This window comes from Euprymna scolopes, chromosome 25 (genome assembly GCF_053919585.1).
Source record: "Euprymna scolopes isolate OS-2025 chromosome 25, ASM5391958v1, whole genome shotgun sequence".
Lineage (NCBI taxonomy): Eukaryota > Metazoa > Mollusca > Cephalopoda > Sepiida > Sepiolidae > Euprymna > Euprymna scolopes.
This window is the reverse complement of record NC_136506.1, coordinates 2,022,963-2,037,827: the sequence shown is the minus strand read 5'-3', so window position 1 is coordinate 2,037,827 and position 14,865 is coordinate 2,022,963.

Sequence of the window (14,865 nt, the reverse complement as noted above, 5' to 3'; positions counted from 1 at the left end):
TGGTGGTGGTGGTGGTACTGCTGCTGCTGCTGCCCAATCCCTAACCTCCTTATGTTATGAACGGCTTTCGGAATAGATACCCCTAATTCCTCATGGTAAGAACGACTATCGGAATGTCAACAACAAGTGGGGAGATGTGGTGTAGTAAGCTATTGAGTAACTATTCACCATAAAAAAATTAAAATAGCAGCGAAGGGAAAAAGAAGAAAATTAGAGACACTAGGCAGACCGGGTTGAGAGTGGTACAAAGAAATCCATTTAGCCGTCGAACCTGTGGTAATGTTGACTGGTTACTTACCGGCCTCAGCGACTATTAAAGTTCATCTCAAAGTTTTATTAAGAAGTAGAAATCTATTTAAGACCGAAAACATGGCATCCTATCCTAAGTAAATGAAACTTCTTTCGTGTATTCATCATATATTTTTTATATCAATTATTGCAATACTTGGTTTCAATTATTTCACATATCAACGTACTAAAAAAAATGAATCAAAGAAAAATGGAGAAAAAAACAAAATGTTATACGTATTTTTCGCAAGGTGTAATCCTTTTTAAATATTAAAACTAAACAAACGGCTTTTGGGTGGGAACGAACGTGAATATCGTTGGTTATTACGCGGCCCCCATATCCACTGTGCCAGGATGTCTTGTTTTTTTTATTTTTTTTTTGTTTTTGTTTTTTTTTTCCTATTGAAACCATGTAACGGAACGCGGTAATGAAATGAGGTCAATCCGTTTAATGTTTTAATCTCTCTCTCTCTCTCTCTCTCTCTCTCTCTCTCTCTCTCTCTCTCTCTCTCTCGAGTTACGATAATTTAATCTCAATCTCTCTGTCTCTCTCTCTCCAGTTACGATGATTTAATCTCAATCTCTCTCTTTCTCTCTCTCTATCTATATATCTATTTATCTCTCTCTATCTCTCTCTCTCTCTCTCTCTCTCTCTCTCTCTCTCGTTTCGGTACAGTGTTCGAGGAAAGAAAAATAATTGTCGCTCTCTCTTGATCTGACTCTGTGTCTGTCTATCTTTCCCGCTCACTTTCTCTCTCTTACTCTAAACATATTTAGAGAGATGGAGAAAGAGAGAGGACTATAGAGAGAGGGAGTGAGAAGCAAATAACTTCCTTGAGGCTGAGTAATCGTTTATTTTATGTAAAACGCTGGCCTCCTGTATCGGTAGACGCCATATCGGATAACGGCTTGCTTACGTGTTCGTTTAAGTTTATAGAATTGTAATCTAGAATAGGGGATCGGTCTGATCTAAGCCAATGAGAATAGCAGGAACGTAGTAAGGGATAATTTATTATTTTCGAATAGACGGAAAGGAATTTAACATTTGGGCTAATAGTTTATGAATCAGTTACGAAAGGTGTAGCCACAATATCCATACCATGGGTATAAATCCCTGCGGTGTTTATGGGGATCGGTAGGAGGACTTTAGCAATACGGGGAAAATTGGGACTACTTCCTCTGTAGCGTAATGCGATTGTGCTGGTGTAGTTTCTCTGAAGGAATCTAGGATTTTATTTGAAAATCTGGATGTCAGGAAAGTCTTTATAAAGTTATATAAGATAGTGGATAATAGCCTAGACATAAGAAATGTGTATGCTGCATCTGTTGTTGTACACCTACGGTATTTTGGTCCATAGGGGAAAAACTGCGACATTTTTATTATATATAGGGATTATATCTGTTGCACTACGAGTTTCTTGTAAAAGGGTATGGGAATAACACTCAAGATGAGAACAGTTGTGAGAAGAATCCCAGTAATACAAATATATAATATATACAAAGTTTAGAAACAGGAGCTGCAAGAAGTATTAAATAATTCGCAATTATATTCAAACCAGTTATGGCTACTCGCGTGGATTAACTAGAGATTTCTATTAGAAATTTCTTAAATATTCCCGAGTTCAACAAAAAGATTTTGGAGTTAAACAAATTACACCAGACAACGGTCGGAGGTTACGTTGGCTAAAACGTTGTGAGAATAACATTTGAATATGTGAATAGTAGTCTGAATAATGGAAAGAATAAAAATTGACAATCAATAATGACAACAATTACAAGCACATAAGAGAAAGATCACTTACATTTGTTAACAATTCTAAGGATGGTGTTTTTAAAGTAAAAGGATAAAAACTGTTTTAATTTATTTTAGATAAAATGCTAATTTTTATTTAGTTAGAGATTAAATGTGCTGGGTCGATGATGTTGCGCAACTGTCGCGTTCTATTAAGCGACCTTCATTATAGCAGAGGGAGATTCATCTATTTTTAAATTTCGTGTCGACGTTTCATAACGCAAAAGAATCAACATTAAACTTGGTTTCATGTGATATTTACCTTTTTCAGAACCGCGATGAGCATTAATCAAATTTTGTAGAATGTAAACCAAACTAAAACAAAAATAAAGATTCTGAAATGATTCCTCGATTAATCATGTTGTTTGGCCAAATAAAACCGCTGCCAATTAAGCGAAGTAAATCAATGAATAAAATGACTATCAAACACGATAAAAAAATAATGTTATTCAATAATGAAACATTCATCCTCTTTTAAGGGATACGATATCCTCTTCTTTAGGTTTTAACGGTTTCGTGTTTCTTTCTTTTTTATGTTGTGGTTGGATTGTGTGTGTGTGTGCGTAAGTGTGCGTATGTTTTTAGTAACTTCTGGCTGGCAGGTATTCAAAGTTAATTAGATTTCCATAAAGAAAAGAAACTTCTAGTGTTGTGATGTCTACATTAATGTTATGCTATGCATTGCAGATGTAATTAAGAGATTGTTTGAGTGATATATAAAAGATACTGAAATAAAAAAGAAAGAGAAATGAAAAGGCGATTCGTCGCAGTTAAATAAACATTACTTTTTCTTAATATCAAGAAAATAAATGAATATGTGTGTGTGTGCATGTGTGTGTTGCGCTTGTGAGAGAGAGGATTGTTTCGAAAAGATAGTCTCCTATTTTTTAACTCAGAAAGTTGAAGAATTAGGAAGACGGAAGGTGTACTATTGAAACAAATGATACTGTTTTACTTAAGAATTTATTTTTATACGATTTTAAATGCACTTTTGCCAAAAATCCAATGACGCATCTTTTTTGTGACTTCTGTCGATGAAAGGAGTTACTGTCTCAAGATCTCAAACCGTCAATATCTTAAATAGGTTATGAAAGCATACGGTCAAACATCATGTACAATATTAATTTATTTTTTATTTCGGACTATTATTCTCATCTTTATTAGTTGTTGTTTGTTTTTTTATCTTTTATTGGTTTTGTTTATTCACAACGTGCCAGAGGTTAATTGGCCAAAATGTGGTGAGACGGCAACAACTACGGATGGCAGTGATGGCTGAGAATTCAGTTAGGAGATTCGAAGTTCCTATCCGTCGCGGTTACCACCTGACGAAGGCCAGAGGAATAGTTGGCCGAAACGTTGTGAATAAACAAAACCAATAAAAGATCAAAAACAACAACTAATAAAGATGAGAATAATAGTCCGAAATAAAAAAATAAATTAATATATAATGCTAATCTCAAAAATGAATTCCAATTAAGGAATAATATATATATATATATATATATATATATATATATATATATATATATATATATATATATATATATATATATATATATCATGTACAATCTTCTCTGAGCCATTAGGGCAAAATAAAAATTAAGAGACATTACTTTTGTAACGCTTTTCTGTCTCTCTGTCTGTCTGTCTGTCTCTCTCTCTCTCTTTCTCTCTCTCTAAATATATATATATATATAATTAAAAGGAGATTAGAACAGCAGTCTAAAGAGCAGAGTGTATTTTAATTTAATAGTAAAATCACTAATGTAATTAAAATACAAGAAAACAGTGCTAGTTGTAATGCAGATATATACGCTCAATGGGTATATATATATATATATATATATATATATATATATATATATATATATATATATATATATATATATATATATATCCTAGAGCTATTTTAATATTTAGTAAGATGATTGATAATTTATAATTAAAATTAAAAATTAAGAATCGGTTTCATAAGGAGAAACAGAATAAAGCCAATAAATTGTACGATCGTTTCGGAAACGATGTTTTATTGAGATAGACATTAAGTCATGGACAATAATTTTAACATATAGTTTTTTGAAACAAAGTTTCCTCATCAGCAAAAATATTGGGTGGGTGTTTTTTAAGACACCAAAAATAAACCTAGCATTTTTAAAGTAAGGCAGATGTATCTGAAAAATATTTGAATATAAATGAAAATATTTACTTTTTGATGATGATAAACAAAGTAAGGTAAATTGAGAATAAAAATTAAAATAAAATCATAAAGTTAAGTTGGGTTTAAAAGTAAGGTTAAAATAAGATGTTTTAAGAGAATTTAACAAAGATATATATATATATATACAAAGATATATATATATATATATACATATATATATGTATATATATATATATATATATATATAAATTTTACCATCTTTGATCATTTTGGTAAATTCAATTGTAATTTTCACTTTATATATATATATATATATATATATATATATATATATATATATATATACTTTATAATGGTTCGCCTTTTAAAATTCGTAAGTATCATCGTAAAAGCATTCATTTAGATGGTAAATGTAGCTAATGAATTCTTGAAGATTTCAAAGGGAACGCCAATGGAATAATCCTATCGGTTTGAATGCGTTAGTAAGGCTGAATTTTAAATTTAATAAGATATTTCAAAAACAAAGGGAGATAATCATATTTGGCAAGAAAAATGAATAATTTAACTGGCCAAAGGGAGATAACCACTAATTATTTATGTTGCTTTTTTTTAAACTAAAAGAATCTTATTAGTAGTAAGTAAGTAAAATAATAATAATAATATTTTAATAGCAATTATAATATTTATTTATGGAACTTAATAAAAATAGTAACATATAAAAATTAAAATTAAATAGATATTTTAATAAAATAGAAAATAATTGTAAAAATATCAGATAAACTAATAATAATAATAATAATAATCCCAACTTTATTAATAAAGTTACTAATTCATAAATTTATAAATTTTAAGATAGATTATTAATAAGAAAATTTTAATGACTTATGGTGGTTTATATTTGTCAAATTAAAACCAACATTTATGAATGCATCCAGAGAAAATTTCGTCTTTTAGATTTAGGAGAATGGTTTTATTTTTATTATCATTGTTATATTTTAAAATGTTAAGGACTTCATATCTACAAAGTGCACAGAATCTGTCCACCGGCATATATGCTATATATGATCCTATTATTTCCCATTTAAAATTGAAGGGAATATTTTTATCATTGAGTCGCCAAATATGTTTAGATAGAGTAGTTTGGTTTACCAGGGAGGGGTTTTTAAAGGAGCGTTGAAATTCTATGTTTAATAAGTCCAGATGTGGAACCGAAATAGATTACGTTTTGTTTAATATATTTGTTGTCAGGTAGATTAGGAGTTACATTGGTATGTAATAGGTTTGTTTGTATTTGATTGGTGGATTGGTTAAAGGGGGTGCAGTTATTGAATAACTGTGTGGCCGCGTTACGGTTGCCATTAACATGATTTATATTTGGGGTTTGTGATATTGTTCAGCTATAAATCACATTTTTTATCTTGCAGGTACCTTGTAGAGGGCATTTATTTTTTCTTCTACAGTTAGGCTTTAAAGTTTTTTTTCTAATATTTTAAAGAATTTCCTGGCTATGTTTGTCTCCAGATTTTTAGAATATGGAGGGTTGAACCATAGGATCCCCCTATGTCTGTTTTACTTGTCTTGTTTGTGGAGTTTGTTACTAAAAGTGCATCATCTCTGTATAGGCCTCCTTCCAATTTGAATTGCTCATGGAGTATAGAATGAATTTCATCTAAAAGAAAAAGGCCCACCAGATCAATGACCTGAGCTGAGTCTTTCAAGCCCATTAAAACATTAAAATGATCAGGGATATTGTTTTTGATCCAATATTTGTTGTCAAAGGTTATTAAGGATTTTCTAGCTAGGAGTATTACTTTAATTTCGTTATTGTGTAGGAAAATGTACACACATACAGAGACACAGACAGATTCACTTTATAGATATATCGAAAAGTAAACGTGTCCGTGTATATGTGTGTGTGTCTGACGTGTGTACATTTCCCTACGCAATAACTCTGTCAATTTTTAATCTACAGACTCGAAATTTGATATACAGGGTACTGAGATTTGGGAAAATCTATGTGAACGATTTCACCTTTGAGAACTCTACAAAACTCCTCCGACAATTTTGGGTCTACACACTTGAAATTTTAGATATAGGTTCCTTAGACATGGATCTAACTTAATAACTTGATTTGCGCCCAAAACAATAAATGTTAAGGGGTCAAAGTTTAAAAAAATTGACCGCTTTTTTTCTCATTTTGATTAGCATACACCTCCAAACACCCGGGCAACGCCGGACTGAAATGCTAGTGTTCAAATAAATCAAAACAATAACATCCTGGAAATAATGTACGATCGTTTCAAAGACGACATTAAGTTTATTTTAATGCAGTCTTCTCACAGTCATAGGGGTTGGGGGCTTGATATTAAATTAACAATAAATTAGCAGCATATACTGTAAATAAGATACAAAATTGCTTCTGCATTTTTCGTTTCTTACTTACTCTTGTGTAGAATATTATTCATTGTTTTTTTTTTTCTTCAGTTAATCATCGATTTGAATTTTAAGTCTTAAGATTTAGTCTTAAGACTTCAAATTCTTGAGTCTTAATTCTCTCTAATGATTAATTGTTTACTTAGTGTTAGCCCCTCCCTTGTCTTGATGAAAAGTATGGATTCAAATAAACTTGAAATCATCCCTTGAACGATTTCCAAGTAATTGTTTCGATTTCTTGGATTGGATGAAAATTATGATATATAATTTACTAGCCTTGGTTCACGGCGTTGCCCGGGTGTTTGGAGGTGGGTGTGGAGTAAAACAAAACAGTAATGCGCAGGCATCCTCGAACCCGTACTGCAAAGAAGGAAAAGAACGTGTAAAAAACGTAATGGCTTTGCTGTTGCGCCTATCGCCAAACTGGAAGTGACGAAAGTTTAAATTAAGGCTAGTCAATCGAAAAGAGGGAATGACTTTCGAAAATCTCGCCGAAAAGAGCGACCCCCCTCTCTGGATAAAAGTGCCTAGTTAAATATTATTAGCTAAATTTTTTATATTTGTCGTCCGAACAGTCGAGCTTTTTTTTTTTACAAGGGTGTCATCACTTATCAAGGCCCAGAGGCCACTCGAGGATAAGGGTTAATAGGTATACATTAGTCATTGTGATTTTAGCATAGTAAACAGTGGGAATTTTGAAACTTGGATTACTTAGGGGGATGATTCAATTAGAACTTGTTCACATTGGACTTTTTTTTTCATAGGTATCAACTCATTATCAAGGCCAAGAGGCCACTCAAGGATAAGAGTTAAAGAGTGTACAGTAGAAATTGGACAATATAATAATCATTAGTAATGAAAATTTGTTAAATTTGATAACTTATATGGAACGGCTCATCAAGAACTTATCTACGTTAGACTTGAAGACAAACATATTGTAGTCAGCCGGAAAGCAGGAAAACGGAAGACAATTCCACAGGCGTGCAGTTCTAATAAAAAAGCTTTGTTCATGGAATCTACGTTTAGGTTTAGGCACAGATAAAGAGTGGGGGGAATTATTGATAGTGTTTACAGCTAGACGAGTGTTTCTTGTGAAAGTTTGGCGAGGGGGGACCATAGATTGAAGCTCAGTCGAACACTTTCCATGAAAATAACGATACATCAGAGACAAACTCGCAACATCTCTTCTGTGAGATAGAGGTTGCAAGGAAGAGAAAAGGACATCTCCTACGAGGCTACGAAGTCTATTTTGAACTCTATCAAGGCAGGCCAAGTCCTTTATAGCAGCTCCTGCCCAGATGTGGCAACAGTATTCCATCCTTGGACGTACCTGGCTCTTATATAGATAGAGAATTGCATCAGCAGTGAGATATCTACTGGATCGATAGAAAGATCCCACCAATTTTTCCAGCGGCCTTGGCAACAGATTTGATGTACGTGTTCCATTTAAGATCAGTAGTAATGGTCAAGCCCAGAAGCTTGTCAAAACTTGAGGCCTCCTGAAGACGAGAGCCATTCATTTCAATTGATGCCAAATGTGGATTAGAATGTTAATTATGTAAAGAGAGAAGCTTGGTTTTAGATGCATTAAAAGTAGCCAGCCACTCCTTTCCCCATTGTACTACATGCTCAAGATCAGAGGAGAGAGAATTGGAGAGAACTTGGTCGTTTACTGTCTTAGATGTGCTACCATAAATGGCAGTGTCGTCAGCATAGATGTCTACAAATGATGTAAGGATGTGATTTGGAAGATCATTAATGTAGAACAGGAAAAGAGTTGGGCCCAGGATGGACCCTGAGGGACACCGGCATTAATACTGTGGGCTTCTGATTTTTGCCCATCAACTACTACTCTTATGAACCTATCAGAAAGAAATGATTTTATAATTGAGAAGACATTTCCAGCTATACCATAGCTAGAGATCTTATGAAGTAAACCTTTATGCCATACCCTATCAAAGGCCTTAGATATGTCAAGAGCAATTGCCCTAGAAAGGTTGCCTCCGTCGAGAGATTTGCTAATCCTATGAGATATAACTGTAAGCACATCTGCTGTAGATCTAGCAGAACGGAAACCATATTGAGTGTCACTAAGAAGGTTATTTTTGTTGAGATGGTTGATTACTTCTGTATTTAACACAGATTCCAGCAACTTACTCATGACGCACAATTGGCCTGTACTGAGAGGGGGATGAGCGATCACCTGAATTCTTAAATACAGGGCATACAGATGAAATTTTCCAGGGAGATGGGAAACTATTCTCCTTAAGACAACGTTTAAATAGTTTTGTAAGTATGGGCGCTAGTTCAGGTTGAAGTTTTTTGAGTACTATAATTGGAATACCGTCCGGGCCAGTTGCTTTACTGGAATCAAGGTTTTTGATTAGCTTGGCAACATCACGTACAGATATACGTATATCACATAGTGTGTTTTCAGATACAGGAGGAAATATTGGGGGTTGGCGGCCTTGATCGCAAAAGGTAGAATTAGCTGCAAAGTTCTTGACAAAGAGTTTGGCTTTGTCTGATGCTGACGAGATTACCTCAGGTCCATTGATGATAGTTGGAATGGAGCGCACACTTCTGTTCAGAATTCTGTTTGCTATTTGCCAAAACTGGTAGGAACCAAGCCGCTGCTCAGCTACTTTGGACTTAACAGATTGAGCATACAACCATCTTGCGCTCTTTATTACTTTCTTACAATGGTTGCTGGCAGTCCTGAAAGCGGCTTTAGTTTCCATACATCTATTACGTTGGAAACAGTGGAAAAAGTGATTTCTGTGCGCAATGGCAGCAGCACATTCTGGAGAGAACCATGGCTGGCTGTTAGGTTTTTGCTGAAACTTTTTCGAGGGTATGAAACGATCAATACCTACAATTAACCATTCCGTCAGGTCTAATACTATAGAGGACACATCCTTTTTAAATATGGAATGCAGAGGTAGATCAGTTATAAATGTACGGAAGCTATCCCAGTTAGCCTTAGTGTATCGATATACTGTACGATGGAGAGGTACGTCTGGGGACTTATTACATTTCATTTTTATCTTAATTGATACAACAGAGTGGTCGGAAGATCCAAGAGGCGACAGAACAGAAACTGAACATAGTTCAGGGCAAGTTGTGAGAAAAAGGTCTAGTAGGCTCGCATACTGGCCGTCATTGTCGGGCACACGGGTGGGTTCCTGAACAATCTGAGTGAGGTCATAGGCAATGGAGAAATCATGACAGAACCTCCCCTCATCATCGGTCTTGTTTGAGTGGGTCAACCATTCGACGTTGTGAAAATTGAAATCTCCACGTACGTGAATGTTAGCTGAAGGATAAGCAGATAGGACTTGGTCAATTTTCTCTGATATGCTTTTAAATATAGTAACTCCGCTGTTGTGGGGGCGATAGAGAGTAAATAAAAATGCTGTAGTGTGAGCTAAAGCAACCCGGAAGCACATATAGGGTAAGTTAGGATATTTCCCGGAGATGTCTCTACCACATGGAAAGCTATCTTTAATATAGGCACATATTCCATGCCCATGGCGATCTTGGGGGTCAGATTTAGAGGTTAAGTTAGAGTATCCTTTAATTGCGAACTCTTCTAGGGAAATAGCCTGTCCAATGCCAGTTTCACTTAAAAATAAAAGGTCTGGTTTAGTCTCCTGTAATTGGGTTTCAACCTCTGGAAGGTTAGAAACCGATCTTGTGGAGATCCGCCGTCTCTGCCGAAAGTTTTAGGCGGACATGCATACATACACGCATACATACATTTATTAAAACAGATAAGTGAGATTTATATTACAGATTAATTTCATTTACTTTCCATTTAATATACATATATATAATATATATAGTACATTTATTTTTACAAACATTGTTTACTACATATATGCATACATATTCATGTTGTGTCTCTTTTCAGAAAAATTACGTCAACAGTCCAAACGTACATTTGAATATCAAATTCAAGAGTCTTGAATTAGATCTGAGACAAAATATCACGTCTGAGTGAAAGAGATTGCATTGAGGAAGAACGAGTGGGGATAATAAAATTACAGATACCAGCGGCCCTGGCAATGCTTTCAATGTAATTGTTCCAACTCATGTTTCCTGTGGACGTTAGGGCAAGGAGTTTGAAAGATGTACTCTCGGATAAAGAGTCACTGGCCATTGCTATTGATGGAAGAGAAGGTTTCTTGTAATTATTGAAGGAAACCAGTTTAGTCTTGGCAGCATTGAATGTGAGCATCCATTTTTGTCCCCATTCCACTACAGATTGGCGGTCATCCTCTAGTGTTTTTGCCATTTCTTTAGATGTGTGTTCATTTGTTTTCCTGTCGTGTCTGTTATAGAGTGTAGTGTCATCAGCATATATACCCATCTCAGAAGCAATTTTATCGGGGAGGTCATTTATGAATATTAGGAAAAATAGAGGTCCAAGGATAGACCCTTGAGGCACTTCCCAGTGTATATCATATTGTTTCGATGTACGACCGTCTAGGACAACCTGAATTTTTCTCTTATCTAAGAAGGAGGTAATTATGTTAAGTATTCTACCAGTGATACCGTATGATTTAATTTTACTGAGGAGACCCTCATGCCATACCCTGTCAAAAGCCTTAGATATATCTAGAGCTACCGCTGTGCCCTCCCCTGCTTTGTCCAGTGAATTGTATATACGTTCAGAGATTACAGTTAGGATGTCTGCTGTGGAACGGGCTTGTCTAAATCCATATTGTTTGTCAGTCAGAAGTTTAGCATCTGTAAGGTGACGGACTAGAGCATGGTTAATTAAGGTCTCAAATATTTTGGCGAAAAGTGGGAGGAGGCAAAGTGAGCGATAATTTGATGGGTCATTTCTTTCGCCAGAAGTCTTGAATACTGATACCACAGAAGCAGTTTTCCAACAGCCCAGAAAGCAAGATTCATTAAGACATGTGTTGTAGAGTTTGGAGAGAACTGGAGTTACTTCGGCTGAGCACTTTTTAATAGCACAGCTGGGATGAGATCGGGTCCACATGTTTTTAATGTGTCTAGGTTTTTATGATAGCATGCACCTGAGCAGGGGTGATTTTTAGATCGTCTAGCGTATCGTCTGTTCACAAAGGAAAGTCAGGTAGGGGTGGTAGAGTGGTCTAATGTGGAGTTTGAGGCAAACCGACTGGCAAGCATGTTAGTCTTCGCGATTGCTGAGCAAACAACCTCGTAATTGTTGGTTAGTGGGGGAATTGTTGATTGCCCATTATTTACTACACTGTTGTAGATTTTCCGGAAGTCTCGAGTTCCTAATTTCTGTGCTTCGATGCGCTTTTCAGTGGTTTCAGTAAATTCCCTATTAGTTGTCTCTATTTTTGTCTTAACGTTATTTCTAGCTTCTATATACTTCTGTCTATTTGAACTGGAAATGTCGGTTAAATCTGTCGTATGCATGCTGCCTTTATGCAATGGCAGTTGCGCAAGTAGAAGTAAACCATTGGGGAGAGTGGGACTTGCTATAAAATTTCCGCATGGGAACATGTGCTTCAATTGCCGTTTTGAACCTTTCAGTGGTCTCAGTTGCGCACTGATTAGCAGGAAGAGAAAAAATATTTCCCAGTCAGCCTTTTTATAATATCTCGTTGTTTTGAGCACTGGCTCTTCAGTGTTGGGATTAAAGTTTAGAGTGATTTCGACCATTATCACTGCATGATCAGCGTTCCCAAGTGGGTCGTTAGCATTTGTTATACAATCATCGGGAACTGTGGTCAGAAACATATCTAGAAGTGATGAGTGTTGTTCTTGCTGGTCAGGGAAACGGGTTGGAAACGTAACCATTTGTGATAGGGAGTGAGATATAGAGAAGCTGTGTGTTATGCTGCCGGCTGTCTCTCTGTAAGTAGAGAATCCAAGTCAGTTTTTGTGATGGACATTAAAGTCACCAAATACATGTACTTGTGCGCTAGTATCGAGGGAGAGTGCTGTGTCTATGCTGTCAGAGACTTTGTTTATTATGGTGCAGTCCTAGGTCGAAGGAGAGCGGTAGAGAAAATAAAAGTAGCTAATGTTATGTTGCATGTTTAGTCTAAAGCATATAAAGGCTTGATCGTCCGATTCTAGGTGCGTTTCTCGAGTCAAGGGAGGGTGTTACGAATGTAGACTCCAAGTCCATGCATATATCTGTCAGACTCCTTACGGCAGAGTGGAAGATATCCAGGCATGTTAAAGTAGTTAGAGGGGATAGAGGAGTGTAGGTTTGTCTCACTTAGTGCTAAGATATCTTGAGTATTTGTTAGGAGAATTCTTCAACATCAGCTGAATTAGTTACAAGCCCACGGATGTTCGTGAATGCAAGCCTCAAGGGAGGAGGCAAGTTGGATTTGTTTGACCCTCACCTGGTTTAAGCTTATTTTCTTTATTGAACTGTCATCATGTTTTAAACGAGTTTAAGTTAGGTAAGGGGGAGCTGAACAAGAGGTTATGCGGAGTCTCAGACATGCATCAAAAGTAGACCAGTCATTCAATGAATTCAAAAATTTATGACGTAAAATTTTTGAATTTCAAATCAAAAGATTTTTATTATTCTATGTAAGACAAAGAATACATGTGAAATATTATAACTCCTTATCCTATAGAATTTCGATGTCTACCATCTCTTCAGAGGAAAAATAGAAGCAAATAGTTATAATGGTTTACACCTTATTTGCTAAAGTCAGTGAGGCATGGAAAATGACAATTAAAAGTTGTTTATTTATTTGCTCTAACTTGTATATCGAGCAATTCTTATTTAGGTGGAATAGTACTTATAGAATATTACTGCCAGTAATATCTTTTAAGACTTATAATCATAGGTTTCCATACCAGTTCATTGTTAGATAATTTAATTCTGAAGTGTATATATATATATATATACATATATACGTGTGTTTGTGTGTGTGTGTATGTGTGTGTGTTCATGTTATTAAAGCTAAGTCAACCACTCGATACAAAATACCGAAAGAGCAGAGATAGATTCGCATCGTCATTGCTGTGAGAAAGGAGCAACAAAGAAAAGAAAAAAGCCCTCAAAAACTAGATTCCGAAACCGGACTTTTACTCTGTCAAGGCAGTTTGCTAGCAGTTTCTTTCCAGATGTGGAAACATTACTGTAGTTACTTTCCATACACCTGTGCAATTCAATAATTACAATGAAATAGTGTTTCTTTGTTCGGAGTAAAACAATCCAAAAATATATAATGTATATAACGCTGTCCCGTAATATCTTCGTTTTAAATCATCCACGTCGTGTTAGATTCGATTACTCAGCTTCCTTCTTTTCAAAGCACCCATGGTCATGTTGAACGAGTGATAGATATATTGAGCGTGTCACTTGGAATTGGAATATATAGGTTTGTTCCCAATAACCTTCGGTGATAGTTAAATATATTAGCATTTCGTTTCGTTAGCTAGGGTTCACTCCCTAAGGGTCTCATTTTGCTTTTTTACAACCCAGCGCTCATGGCGGTGATGAACACGCCGCAAATAGACAAGTGAAATTAATATCAATATGTTCCTGTTTGTTGTTTCCGCTTTCCGAGCTAATTTCTAACGGTCAATATTTCGGATGGGCGTCGCCCCTCTTATCCGAAAGATCCAATTGCCGTTTTACGTGCCTTGCAGGGTGAGAAGCTGGGACAGGAAGTTCTAATGTTCGAAGCCATTGATTGTCCTGGTATCAGGGGAACGAACATTGCAATTTTGGTAAATCAAGTTTTCTGTAAAAATCTGATCGAAAGCAAAGCAGCGATTAATTCGGAAAGAAAGTGATTTTACCTGAGGCAACAGGAAAACGAAAGTGATAATCTACATTGAATCTGATCGATGCAAAATGGTACAATGATATACGCTAAGAGGACATTATCTCCCTATTACATGACAGATTAAAAAATAAAATGGAAAAACATATTTACCGATCTATATATTTATGTATTTTTGTACCTTTATCTCTGTACATAGATAAGGAGATATATATATATATATATATATATATATATATATATATATATATATATATACAGTAATCACCACTTACCAAGGCCCGCAGGCCACTCGAGGATAAGAGTTAATGGTCTACATTAGTCAATGTGATTATAGCGTAGTAAACATAAGTAGTGGGAATTTTGTAAATTGGATTACTTAGGGGGCGGTTATTCAAGAACTTGTTTACGTTGGACTTGAAGACAATCAG